The 14,160-nt window shown below is 37.9% G+C and overlaps 1 pseudogene; it reads left to right on the top strand.

Moving 5' to 3' along the window:
• LOC148773344 (ubiquitin-conjugating enzyme E2 variant 1 pseudogene) overlaps positions 1 to 13,606 on the top strand; it is a 53,184-nt pseudogene extending 39,578 nt beyond the window's left edge.
• Positions 13,607 to 14,160: the final 554 nt, after the last annotated feature.

The following is a 14,160-nucleotide window of genomic DNA, read 5'->3' as shown; positions in this document are numbered from 1 at the left end:
AGTATAACCACTCCAGCTCACATTTGGTTACTATTTTGATATATACTATTTAGTACATTTTTCATCATTTTATTTTCAATATATTTATGTATTTGAACCTAAAATTTGTTTCTTTTGACAGTATACAGTTGGGTCATATTTTTAATCCATTCTGCCTATCTCAGAACTTTAATTTCTATTTTAATGTGTTTACATTTACTTTTGTTATTAATAAGGTAGGATTTATGTCTGCCATTTTGAGCTTTATATGCTTTTTTTTTCCCCGCAGCTTCTCCATTCCATCTTTCTTTTGTGTGAAATAGATATTTTCTACAGTATCATTTTCATTCCCTTATTGTTTCTTTTACTATATTTTTTCTCAGCAATAACCCTAAGAATTACATTTTATATATTATAAAAATCTAGTTCAAATTAATACCAACTTAATTCAATGGTATGCAAAAACCTTGCTTCTATAAAACTCTTTTATTTCCCCCATTTGTTCCATTCTTTCCTCCAGAGTTTCTTGTTTTTTTCATTTTTTTGTTGTTTATTTACTTATGTTTTGAAACTAATTTTGTAAAGTCTGTATTCTATGTCTTTTGTGGTCACTGAAGCCTCTGCTCAGTTAATATATAGGTCAACTAATGATTAGACAAAGATTTTCAAACACCTGGATCTGATAAGTCTCTCAGTCTTTGCCAGGGGGTTCCTTGTGTATATGTGTCATGGCTTATTTCAATTTCTGCTTGCTCAGAGCCTCTACAGAAGTCATAAGTATCAAGTTAATGCCTTCTCAAGTCTTTTCTGAGTATGCACACCATTCTGTGAATGCAAACAGCCCAATGCATGCTTGGGGTTTCCAAATCCTCAGGGATACTTCAAAGCTTTTCAAAACCCCTGTGGACAACTCATTCTACAGCTTTTCATTTTAAGACTTTTAGTTAGGCTAATATTTGTCCAATTTGTTATGCACCATCTCAAGTACCTGTGAAGTTAAATTATTGCCTTTGACTGTTTCTGACAAATGTCCCTGAGAAAAAAAGGCTTTCCCACCTGACAAACTCTGAGTCAAGTCAAATAAAGACAACTAAGGAAAGGCTACCAGAAAACCAACAGAGAAGTCAAATAGTGAGAACTATCTGGGGAGGAAGCTTTGAAATAATTTGCTTCCCATTCTTCCACCCCTAGTGGCCACCAGGCTGATGGTTTTTACCATAAGCTGGATGTCTTAGAGTTCAAGAATACTATAGAGATGGAAGTAGAAGGTGGAAATAGGGCAAATAATGACAATAAACACTATTCTCACTGTGATTCAGCTGTTTTTTTTCTCCCTTAAGTCTCTTGACTTCCCAAATTGTTTCAAATTTTTTATTAATTTCAAGAGTTCTGAAAAAGCTGATTCTGACTTTTTAAAAAATAGTGTTCTCCATTGATTTTATGGAGTAGAGAATTTTCAGAGGACCTTACTCTGCCATTTTCAGAATGTTACCTTGCTTACATTTTAAACATAGTTAATTGTGCTAACCCCTTCGTGGATCACAGCCTTGTCATGGTCAAGAGGCTTGCATAACTCAATGAAGCTATGAGCCATACCATGCAGGGCCACCCAAGACATGGACACTGGAGAAGGGGTTGGCAAACCACTCCAGCATTCTTGGCTTGAGAACCTCATGAAAGGTATGAAAAGGCAAAAAATATGGCACCAGAAGATGAGCCCCCAGGTTGGAAGGTGTCTAATATGTTACTAGAGAAGAGAAGAGGGCAATTACTACCAGCTCCAGAAAGAATGAGGTGGCTGGGACAAAACAGTAAAGATGTTCAGTTGTGGATATGTATGGTGGTGAAAATAAAGTATAATGCTGTAAAGAACAATATTACATAGGAATCTAGAATGTTAGGTCCATGAATCAAGGTAAATTGGACATGGTCAAGAAGGAGATGGTAAGCATGAACATCAACTTCTTAACAGGTGAAGTAAAATGGATGGGAATGGGTGAATTTAATTCAGAGGACCATTTTATCTACTACTGTGGGAAAAAAATTACTTAGAAGAAATGGAGTAGCCCTCATAGTCAACAGAAGAGTCTGAAAGGCAGTACTTGGATGCAGTCTCAGTCTGAAAGGCAGTACTTGGATGCAGTCTCAAAAATTACAGAATGATCTTGGTTCATTTCAAAGGTAAACACTTAAACATCACAGTAACCCAAGTCTATGTCCCAACCACTGATACCAAGGAATCTGAAACTGACCAGTTTTATGAAGACTTACAAGACCTTCTAGAACTAACACCAAAAAAGATGTCCTTTTCATTATAAGGGATTGGAATACAAAAGGAGGAAGTCAAGAGATACCTGGAGTAACAGGCAAGTTTGGCCTTGGAGTACAAAATGAAGCAAGGCAAAGGCTAAAAGAGTTTTGTCAAGAGAACACATTGGTCATAGAAAACACCTTCTTCCAACAACACAAGAAAAGACTCTACACATGGACATCACCAGATGGTCAATACCAAAATCAGATTGATTATATTATTTTGCAGCCAAAGATGGAGAAACTCTATACAGTCAGCAAAAACAATACCAGGAGATGAATGTGGCTCAGATCATGAGATCCTTATTGACAAATTTAGACTTAAATTGAATAAAGTAGGGAAAACCACTACACTCTCCAAGTATGACCTAAATCAAATCCCTTATGATTATACAGTGGAAGAGACAAAAAGATTCAAGGGATTAGAAATGATAGACAGAGTGCCTTAAAAGCTATGGATGGAAGTTTGTGACATTGTACAGAAGCCAGTGATTAAGACCATCTCCAAGAAGAATAAAGGCAAAACAGTTGTCTGAGAAGGCCTTGCAAATAGCTGAGAAAAGAAGAGAAGCTAAAGACAAAGGAGAAAAGATATAGCCATCTGAATACAAGTTCCAAAGAATAGCAAGGAGAGGTTAGAAAGCCTTCTTCAGTGATCAATGCAAAGAAATAAAGGAAAACAACAGAATGGTTAAGACTAGAGATCTCTTCAAGAAAACTAGAGATACCAAGGGAGCATTTCATGCAAAGATGGGCATAATAAAGGACAGAAATGGTTTGGACCTAACATAAGCAGAAGATATTAAGAAGAAGTGGAAGAATACACCAAAAACTACACAAAATAAAAGTCTTAATCACTGGTGTAAACATAAAAATAGTCACTCACCTACAGCCAGACATCTGAGTGTGAAGTCAAGTGGGCCTTAGCAAACAGTATTGCAAAGAAAGCTGGTAGAGGTGACAGAATTCCAGCTGAACTATTTGAAATCCTAAAAGATTATGTTGTCGAAGTGCTGCACTCAATATATGACCAAATTTGGAAAACTCAGCAGTGGCCACAACACTGGGAAAAAGTCAATTTTCATTCCAATCTCAAAGAAGGACAATGCCAAAGAATGTTCAGACTACCAGACAATTGTGCTCATTTTGCTATCTAGTAAGGTCAAGTTCAAAATCCTTCAAACTAGGCTACAGCAGTACGTGAACTGAGAAACTTCTAGATGTACAAGCAGAGTTTACAAAATGCAGAGGAACAAGAGATAAAATTGCCAGTCTTCGTTGGATCATAGGTAAATCAAGGGAGTTCCAGAAAAACATCTACTTCTGCTTCATTGACTACCCTAAAGCCTTCGACTCTGTGGAAGTGGAAGAAAGTGAAGTTGCTCAGCTGTGTCCAACACTTTGTGACCCCACAGACTGTAGCCCACGAGGCCCCTATGTCCACAGGATTCTCCAGGCAAGATTACTGGAGTGGGTTGCCATTTCCTTCTCCAGAGGATTTTCCCAACCCAAGGATCGAACCCAGGTTTCCTGCATTGTTGGCAGGCGCTTTACCATCTGAGCCACCAGGGAAGTCCCTTTGACTCTGTGAATCACAACAAACTATGAAACGTTCTTAAAGAGATGGGTGCACCAGATCACCTTATCTATCTCCTGAGAAACTTGTGTGTGTGTCAAGAAGTAACCTTTAGAATCTTACATGGAAAAACTGACTGGTTAAAATTGGGAAAGGAATATAGATCTGTATATATTGTCAGCCTGTTTATCTAACTTCTATGCAAAATACATCATGGGATGTGCCGGACTAGATGAATCACCAGCAGGAATCAAGGTTTCCAAGAGAAATATCAACAACCTCACATATGTAGATGATACCACTCTAACGACAGAAAGTGAAGAGGAACTAAATAGTCTCTTGATGAAGGTGAAAGAGGAGAGTGAAAAAGTTGGCTTAAAAATCAACATTCAAAAACCTAAGATCATAGCATCTGGCCCTATCACTTCATGACAAACAGAAGGGTGAAAAGTGGATGCAGTGACAGATTTTATTTTCTTGGTGTACAAAATCACTGCAGATCATGACTGCAGCCATGAAATTAGGAGACATTTGCTCCTTGGAAAGAAAGCTAAGACAAACCTAGACACAATATTACAAAGCAAAAACATCACTTTCCTCAGAAAAGTCCGTATAATCAAAGCTATGGTTTTTCCAGTGGTCTTGTACAGATGTGAGAGTTGGACCATAAAGAAGACTGAACACTGCAGAATTGATGCTTTTGAATCATTGTGCCGGAGTCTTCACTCTAGAGAGTCCCTTGGAGTACAAAGAAATCAAACCAGTAAATCCTAAAGGAAATCAAACCTGAATATTCACCAGAAGGACTAAAGCTGAAGCTAAAGCTCGAATACTTTGGCCACTTGATGCAAAGAGCCAACTCATTGGATAATATCCTTATGCTGGAAAAGTTTAAAGCCAAAAAGAGAATGGGTGGAACAGGATGAGATGGTTAGAAAGCATAACTGACTCAATGGACATGAATTTGAGCAAACTCTGGGATATAGTGAAGGACAGAGAAGCCTTGAATGCTGAAGTCCATGGGTTCACAAAGAAATGAACACGAATTAGCAACTGACCAACAAAGTGTGCTAAATTTAATCTGGAATTATAAAAGCAGTAAATACATGGATAATTCCTGTTGAAAGACACATTTTTATAAAATAATACTATGCTGCTGCTACTGCTGCTAAGTCACTTCAGTCATGTCCGACTCTGTGTGACCCCATAGACGGTAGCCGACTAGGCTCCGCTGTCCCTGGGATTCTCCAGGCAAGAATACTGAAGTGGGTTGCCATTTCCTTCTCCAATGTGTGAAAGTGAAAAGTGAAGTCGCTCAGTCGTGTCCGACCCTTAGCGACCCCATGGACTGCAGCCTACCAGGCTCCTCCATCCATGGGGTTTTCTAGGCAAGAGTATTGGAGTGGCTTGCGATTGCCTTCTCCCAAAATAATACTATAAAATGATATAAATCAAGTGTCTGTTAGGCACTCAGTCATGTCTGACTCTTTACAACCCCATGAAATGCAGCCCAACACGCTCCTCGGTCCATTGGATTCTCCAGGCAAGAATACAGGAGTGGGTAGTCATTTCCTTCTCATTCAGTAGCAATTCTCAAAAGAAATGAATACTTTTGATTTTTATAGCCTTGCATATTTTTACTTTACATTATTGTATTGGTTTTGCCATACATTGACAAGAATCTGCCCCGGGTGTACATGTGTTCCCCATCTTAAAACTTCCTCCCACCTCCCTCCCCATCCCATCCCTCTGGGTCATCCCAGTACAACAGCCCCGAGCATCCTGTATCATGCATCAACCTGGACTTGCAATTCGTATCACATATGATAATATACATGTTTCAATGCCAGTCTCCCAAATCATCCCACCCTCACCCTCTCCCACAGAGTCCAAAAGACTGTTCTATATATCTGTGTCTAATTTGCTGTCTCCTATACAGGGTTATCGCTATCATCTTTCTAAATTTCATATATATGCGTTAGTACACTGTATTGGTGTTTTTTCTTTCTGGTTTACTTCACTCTGTATAATAGGCTCCAGTTTCATCCACCTCATTAGAACTGATTCAAATGTATTCTTTTTAATTGCTGAGTAATACTTCATTGTGTATATGTACCACAGCTTTCTTATCCATTCGTCTGCAGACGGACATCTAGGTTGCTTCCATGTCCTCACTATGATAAGAGTGCTACGATAAACATTTGAGTACATGTGTCTCCTTCAATTCTGGTTTCCTAGGTTTGTATGCCCAGGAGCGGAGAAGGCAATGGCAAGCCACTCCAGTACTCTTGCCTAGAAAATCCCATGGATGGAGGAGCCCGGTAGGCTGCAGTCCGTGGGGTCGCTAAGGGTCGGACATGACTGAGCGACTTCACTTTCACTTTTCACTTTCACACATTGGAGAAGGAAATGGCAACGCACTCCAGTATTCTTGCCTGGAGAATCCCAGGAATGGGGGAGCCTGGTTGGCTTCCATCTATGGGGTCACACAGAGTCGGATACGACTGAAGTGACTTAGCAGCAGCAGCATGGCAGCTCTATTTCCAGTTTTTTAAGGAATCTCCACAATGTTCTCCATAGTGGTTGTACTAGTTTGCATTTGCGTTAACAGTGTGAGAAGGTTCCCATTTCTCCACATCCTCTCCAGCATTTATTGCTTCTAGACTTTTGGATAGCAGCCATTCTGACTGGTGTGAAATGGTACCTCATTGTGGTTTTGATTTGCATTTCTCTGCTTATGAGGGATGTTGAGCATCTTTTCATGTGATTGTTAGCCATCTGCATGTTTTCTTTGGAGAAATGTCTGTTTAGTTCTTTGGCCCATTTTTTGACTGGGTCGTTTATTTTTCTGGAATTGAGCTGTGGGAGTTGCTTGTATATTTTTGAGGTTAATTCTTTGTCAGTTGCTTCATTTGCTACTATTTTCTCCCATTCTGAAGGCTGTCTTCTCACCTTGCTTATAATCTCCTTTGCTGTGCAGAAGATTTAAAATTTAATTAGGTCCCATTTATTTATTTTTGCTTCTATTTCCAATATTCTGGGAGGTGGGTCATGGAGGATCCTGTTGTGATTTATGTCGGAGAAGGTTTGCCTATGTTCTCCTTTAGGACTTTTATAGCTTCTGGTCTCACGTTTAGATCTTTAATCCATTTTGAGTTTATTTTTGTGCATGGTATTAGGGAGTGTTCTAGTTTCATTCTATTACAAGTGGTTGACCAGTTTTCCCAACACCACATGTTAAAGAGATTGTCTTTTTACCATTTTATATTCTTGCCTCCTTTGTCAAAAATAAGGTGTCCATAGGTGCATGGATTTATATCTCTGGGTTTTCTATTTTGTTCCATTGATCTATATTTCTGTCTTTATGCCAGTACCATACTGTCTTGATGACTGTGGATTAGTAGTAGAGCCTGAAGTCCGGCAGGTTTATTCCTCCAGTTCCATTCTTCTTTCTTTTTTTTTTTTTTACAGTTAAAAGTATTTTTATTAAAAAAGCACAAATGCAAAGAAATGAACAGAGGAAAATTTATGCGTCGAACCTGGACTGGTCACTTATGATAATATACATGCTACAATTCCATTCTCCCCAATCATTCCACCTTCACCCTCTCCCACAGAGTCCCAAAGACTGTTCTAAATGCCTATGTCTCTTTTGCAGTCTCTTATACAGGGTTCAGGTCCATTCTTCTTTCTCAAGATTCCTTTGGCTATTAAGGTTTTTTGTATTTCTATACAAATTGTGAAATTATTTGTTCTAGTTCTGTGAAAAATACTGTTGCTAGCTTGATAGGGATTGCATTGAACCTATAAATTACTTTGGGTAATATATTCATTTTCACAATATTTCTTCTTCCAATCCATGAACATGGTATAATTCTCCATCTGTTAGTGTCCTCTCTGATTTCTTTCACCAGGGTTTTATAATTTTCTACATATAGGTATTTTGTTTCTTTAGGTAGATATATTCCTAAGTATTTTATTATTTTCATTGCAATGGTGAATGGAATTATTTCCTTAATTTCTATTTCTATTTTCCCATTATTAGTGTATAGGAATGCAAGTGATTTCTGTGTGTTGATTTTATATCCTGCAAATTTACTATATTCGTTGATTAGCTCTAGTAATTTTCTGGTAGAGTCTTTAGGGTTTTCTGTGTAGAGGATCATGTCATCTGCAAACAGTGAGAGTTTTAGTTCTTCTTTTCCAACTTGGATTCATTTTATGTGTTTTTCTGCTCTGATTGCTGTGGCCAAAATTTGCAAAAGTATGTTGACTAGTAGGGGTGAGAGTGGGCACCGTTGTCTTGTTCCTGACCTGAGGGGAAACACCTTCAAGTTTTCAACATTGAGGATAATGTTTGCTGTGGGCTTGTCATATATAGCTTTTATTATGTTGAGGAATATTCCTTCTATTCCCGCCTTCTGGAGGGTTTTTTGTCATAAATGGATGTTGAATTTTTCAAAGGCTTTCTCTGCATCTATTGAGATAACCACATGGTTTTTATTTTGATGTTTCTTCATGTGGTGTATTACATTGATTGATTTGTGGATATTGAAGAATTCTTGCATCCCTTGGATAAAGCCCACGTGGTCATGATGTATGATCTTTTTAATGTGTTGTTGGATTCTGATTGCTAGAATTTTGTTTAGGATTTTTGCATCTATGTTCATCAGTGATAATGGCCTGTAGTTCTCTTTTTTGTGGCATCTTTGTCAGGTTTTGGTATTAGAGTGATGGTGGCCTCATAGAATGAGTTTGGAAGTTTACCTTCCTCTGCAATTTTCTGGTGGAGTTTGAGTAGGATAAGCGTTAGCTCTTCTCTAAATCTTTGGTAGAATTCAGCTGTGAAGCCGTCTGGACCTGGGCTTTTGTTTGCTGGAAGATTTCTGATTACAGTTACAATTTCCATGCTTGTTATCGGTCTGTTAAGATTTTCTATTTCATTCTGGTTCAATTTTGGAAAGTTGTCCTTTTCTAAGAATTTGTCCATTTCTTCCATGTTGTCCATTTCATTGACATATAATTGCTGATAGTAGTCTCTTATGATCCTTTGTATTTCTGTGTTGTCTGTTGTGATCTATCCATTTTCATTTGTAATTTTATTGATTTGGTTTTTCTCCCTTTGTTTCTTGATGATTCTGGCTAGTGGTTTGTCAATTTTATTTACCCTCTCAAAGAAACAGCTTTTGACTTTGTTGATTTTTGCTGTGGTCCCTTTTCTTTCTTTTGCATTTATATCTGCCCTAATTTTTAAGATTTCTTTCCTTCTACTAACCCTGGGGTTCTTCATTTCTTCCTTTTGTTGCTTTATGTGTAGAGTTAGGATATTTAGTTGACTTTTTTCTTGTTTCTTGAGGTATGCCTGTATTGCTATGAACCTTTCCCGTAGCACTGCTTTCACAGTGTCCCAGAAGTTTTGGGTTGTTGTGTTTCAATTTTCATTCGTTTATATGCACATTTTGATTTCTTCTATGATTTGTTGGATATTCAGCAGGGTTTGTTCAGACTCCATATGTTGGAATTTTTAATAGTTTTTCTCCTGTAATTGAGATCTAGTCTTACTGCATTGTGGTCAGAAAAGATGCTTGGAATGATTTCAATTTTTTTGAATTTACCAAGGCTAGATTTATGGCCCAGGATGTGATCTATCCTGGAAAAGGTTCCGTTTACGCTTGAGAAGAAAGTGAAATTCATCGTTTGGGGATGAAATGTCTTATAGATATCAATTAGGTCTAACTGGTTTATTGTATCATTTAACGTTTGTGTATCCTTAACTATTGCATTCACTGTTGCAACGAAAAGAATTAAATACTTAGGAATATATCTACCTAAGGAAAACAAAGACTTGTACATAGGAAACTACAAAACACTAGTGAAATTAATCAAAGAGGAGAGTAATAGATGGAGAAATATACCGTGTTCGTGGATTGTAAGAATAAATATTGCAAAAATGAGTATACTACCCAAAGTAATTTATACATTCAATGCACTCCCTATCAAGCTACCAACGATATTTTTCACAGGACTAGAAGAAATAATCTCACAATTTGTATGGAAATACAAACAACCTCGAATAGCCAAAGCAATCTTGAAGAAGAAGAAGGGAACTGGGGGAATCAAGATGCCAGACTTCAGCCTCTACTACAAATCCACAGTCATCAAGACAGTATGGTACTGGCATAAAGACAGAAATATAGATCAATGGAACAAAATAGAAAGCCCAGAGATAAATCCATGCACCTATGGACACCTTATCTTTGACAAAGGAGGCAAGAAAATAAAATGGAGAGAAGACAGTGTCTTTAACAAGTGGTGCTGGGAAAACTGGTCAATCACTTGTAAAAACATGAAACTAGAACACTTCCTAACATCATACACCAAAATAAACTCAAAATGGATTAGAGAGCTAAATGTAAGACCAGAAAATATAAAACTCCTAGAGGAGAACATAGGCAAAACACTCTCTGACATAAATCACCGCAGGATCCTCCAAGACCCACCTCCCAGAATATTGGAAATAAAAGCAAAAATAAACAAATGGGACCTAATTAAAATCAAAAGCTTCTAGACAGCTAAGGAAACTATAAGCACGGTGAAAAGACAGCCTTCAGAATGGGAGAAAATAACAGCAAATGAAGCAACTGATAAAGGATTAATCTCCAAAATATACAAGCAGCTCCTGCTGCTCAATTCCAGAAAAATAAATGACCCAATCAAAAAATGGGCCAAAGAACTAAACAGACATTTCTCCAAAGAAGACATACAGATGGCTAACAAACACATGAAAAAATGCTCCACATCCCTCATAAGCAGAGAAATGCAAATCAAAACCACAATGAGATACCATTTCACACCAGTCAGAATGGCTGCTATCCAAAAGTCTACATGCAATAAATGCTGGAGAGGCTGGAGAGGGTGTGGAGAGAAGGGAACCCTCTTACACTGTTGGTGGGAATGCAAACTAGTTCAGCCACTATGGAGAACAGTGTGAAGATTCCTCAAAAATTGGAAATGGATCTGCCATATGATCCAGCAATTGCACTCCTGGGCATACACAGCGAGGAAACTAGAATTGAAAGAGACACATGTACTCCAATGTTCATTGCAGCACTGTTTATAATAGCCAGGACATGGAAGCAACCTAGATGTCCATCTGCAGACGAATGGATAAGAAAGCTTTGGTACATATACACAATGGAGTATTACTCAGCCATTAAAAAGAATGCATTTGAATCAGTTCTAATGAGGTGGATGAAACTGGAGCCTATTATACAGAGTGAAGTAAGCCAGAAAGGAAAACACCAATACAATATACTAACACATATATATGGAATTTAGAAAGATGCAAATGATATCCCTGTATACGAGACAGCAAAAGAGACACAGATGTATAGAACGGTCTTTGGGACTCTGTGCGAGAGGGTGAGGGTGGGATGGTTTGGGAGAATGGCATTGAAACATGTATATTATCATATGTTAAACGAATCACCAGTTCAGGGTCGATGCATGTTACAGGATGCTCGAAGCTGGTATGCGGGGATGACCCAGAGGGAGGATAAGGAGAGGAGGGAGGTGAGAGTGGGGTTCGGGAAGGGGAACTCATGTACACCCAGGGCGGATTCATGTCAATGTATAACAAAACCAATCAATATAATATTGTAAAGTAATTAGCCTCCAATAAAAATAAAAATATAGTATTTCATAAAAATAAATAAAGTTTGTGTTTCCTTGTTAATTTTCTGTTTAGTTGATCTATCCATAGATGTAAGAGGGGTATTAAAATCTCCCACTATTATTGCATTGTTGTTAATTTCTCCTTTCATACTTGTTAGTAATTGTCTTACATATTGCGGTGCTCCTATGTTGGGTGCATAAATATTTATGATTGTTATATCTTCTTCTTGGATTGATCCTTTGATCATTATGTAGTTTCCTTCTTTGTCTCTTTTCACATCCTTTGTTTTACAGTCTATTTTATCTGATATGAGTATTGCTACTCTTGCTTTCTTTTGGTCTCTATTTGCGTGGAATATCTTTTTCCAGCCCTTCACTTTCAGTCTGTATGTGTCCCTCGTTTTGAGGTGGGTCTCTTGTAGACAACATATATGGGGGTCTTGTTTTTGTATCCATTCAGCCAGCCTTTGTCTTTTGTGAAACCAACCAAATTTTTTAAAAATTAATTTTGATGCAACATTTAATTACTGATGTGCATTATAATAGCACCATCTTGTGGAATATAGTTGAAATCCATGCATGTCTTTAGGTGGTTGCTCAGTCAGTGGTTCTCAAAGAGTGTTTTGTGGACCCCTGGTGATACTTAAGACATATTCAGGGAGTCCAGCTAATTTCATAAAAATACTAAGATATCATTTGCCTTTTTCAATGTGTTGAATTTGTACTGATGCAAATAGTGAGTAAAACTATGAACACTTTAGCATTAATCGTGGCAATGATCCCAAATTATACTCTTCATTGCTATGCATTTAAGGAAAACCAAAAGTTTTTTTGTGTTTTTTTTTTTTACTTAAGAGTATCCTTATGAAGTAGCAAGATAAAACTGGGGTGACAATGCTGAAAGACTCAATGTACAGCAATTCACTTTGTACACTTTGCTTGTAAGAAATTCCTCCAAGAACTGAGTGATGTGAAGTCGCTCAGTCGTGTCCTACTCTTTGTGACCCCATGGACTGTAGCCTGTCAGATTTCTCCATCCATGAAATTTTCCAGACAAGAATACTGGAGTGGGTTACCATTTCCTTCTCCAGGGTATCTTCCAGGGATTGAACCTGGGTCTCCAGCACTTCAGGCAAACTTTTTACCATCTGAGAAATTAAGGAATCCATCCAGGAACTGAGAAATCTCTGCAAATAACAGACATTTGTGAGCATTACAGATAAGAAGCTTGTATTTTGATCTTCCTTCCTCCACCCATTAGCTTCAAGATTCAGGATTTTGAATCTCTGTAAAGGGGATATATCTAGAAGTTGAGAAGTTGTGATGATTAAAAGTTAGATATAATGTCCTGTTTAAGTTGACTGCTAGTGCCCTCCCTTCCTCCCTGTGCCAAAGTCCCTTGTAATTTCTGACTGTTAGAAGAACCTGAAGAAGGCCAGAAAGAAGGAGGAGACTTCACAGTTAGCTATGGTCAAGAAAATGATGAACATATGACAGAAGATGGAAAGGGGTAGTAACTGTTTATGAAAAATGGATACATAGACTTAAAACAGAATGTGGACCTAAATATCCAGAATCACACTCCTTTTTAAGATTTGTAACAAAAAATAGTATGAACGTAATTAATAGTTCTACTGGAGTGGTGAGTCAAAGAACCATCTTGGTGCTAGAAAAATGGCAGAATTCCTTTCACATCAAAATGGTCTTGCAAGCTTTATTGATGTCAAAGAGTTTAATGGAGTTTCCCTGGTGGCTCAGATGGTAAAGAATCTGCCTGCAATGCAGGAGACCCAGGTTTGATCCCTGGGTTGGGAAGATCCCCTGGATAAAGGAATGGCAACCCAGTCCAGTATTCTTGCTTGGAGAATTCCATGGACAGAAGAGCCTGGTGGTCTACAGTTCATGCGGTTGCAAAGAGTTGGACACGATTGAGTGACTAACACTTTCACTTTCAAGACTTTAATGATGTCTAAAGAAAATACAGTAATTCCCCAGCTACCTGAAGCATAGTGTTACAGCAAACAATCAAAAAGAAAACCACAGACGATCCCCCTCAGTTACATGTAAACTGTCTTTATTTTCCACAATCATAATTTTTAATGATTTGCCTTGCAGACCTCAAAGTAGTGGAAAGAAAGCTCTCATTCAAAGGCAACTGTGTGTTCTAATTTCATTCTTTTATACATGGTTGACCAGTTTTCTCAGCACCATTTGTTGAAGAGACTGTCTTTTCTCTATTATATATTTTTCCCTCATTTGTTAAACATAAGCTGTCCATAGGTGTATGGATTTATCTCCAGGCTTTATACATTGTTTCATTGATCTACATTTCTATTTTTGTGCCAGCACCATATTGTCTTGATGGTTATAGTATAGTACAGGCTGTATATAGTATAGACTGAAGTCAGGAAAGTTGATTCCCCATGCTTAACTCTTCTTTCTCAAGATAGCATTGGCTATACTGCTACTCAGTATAGTATATTTGTAAATCAGTTCAGTTCAGTACAGTTGCTCAGTCGTGTCTGACTCTTTGCGACCCCATGAATCACAGCACACCAGGCCTCCCTGTCCATCACCAACTCCCGGAGTTCACTCAAACTCATGTCCATCGAGTCGGTGAT

The sequence above is a fragment of the Moschus berezovskii genome, chromosome X, assembly GCF_049115385.1.
Source record: "Moschus berezovskii isolate FMDL1 chromosome X, NW_MosBer_1.0, whole genome shotgun sequence".
NCBI lineage: Eukaryota > Metazoa > Chordata > Mammalia > Artiodactyla > Moschidae > Moschus > Moschus berezovskii.
Note: the sequence above shows the minus strand (reverse complement) of the source record. Positions and strands in the feature narration are given on the sequence as shown.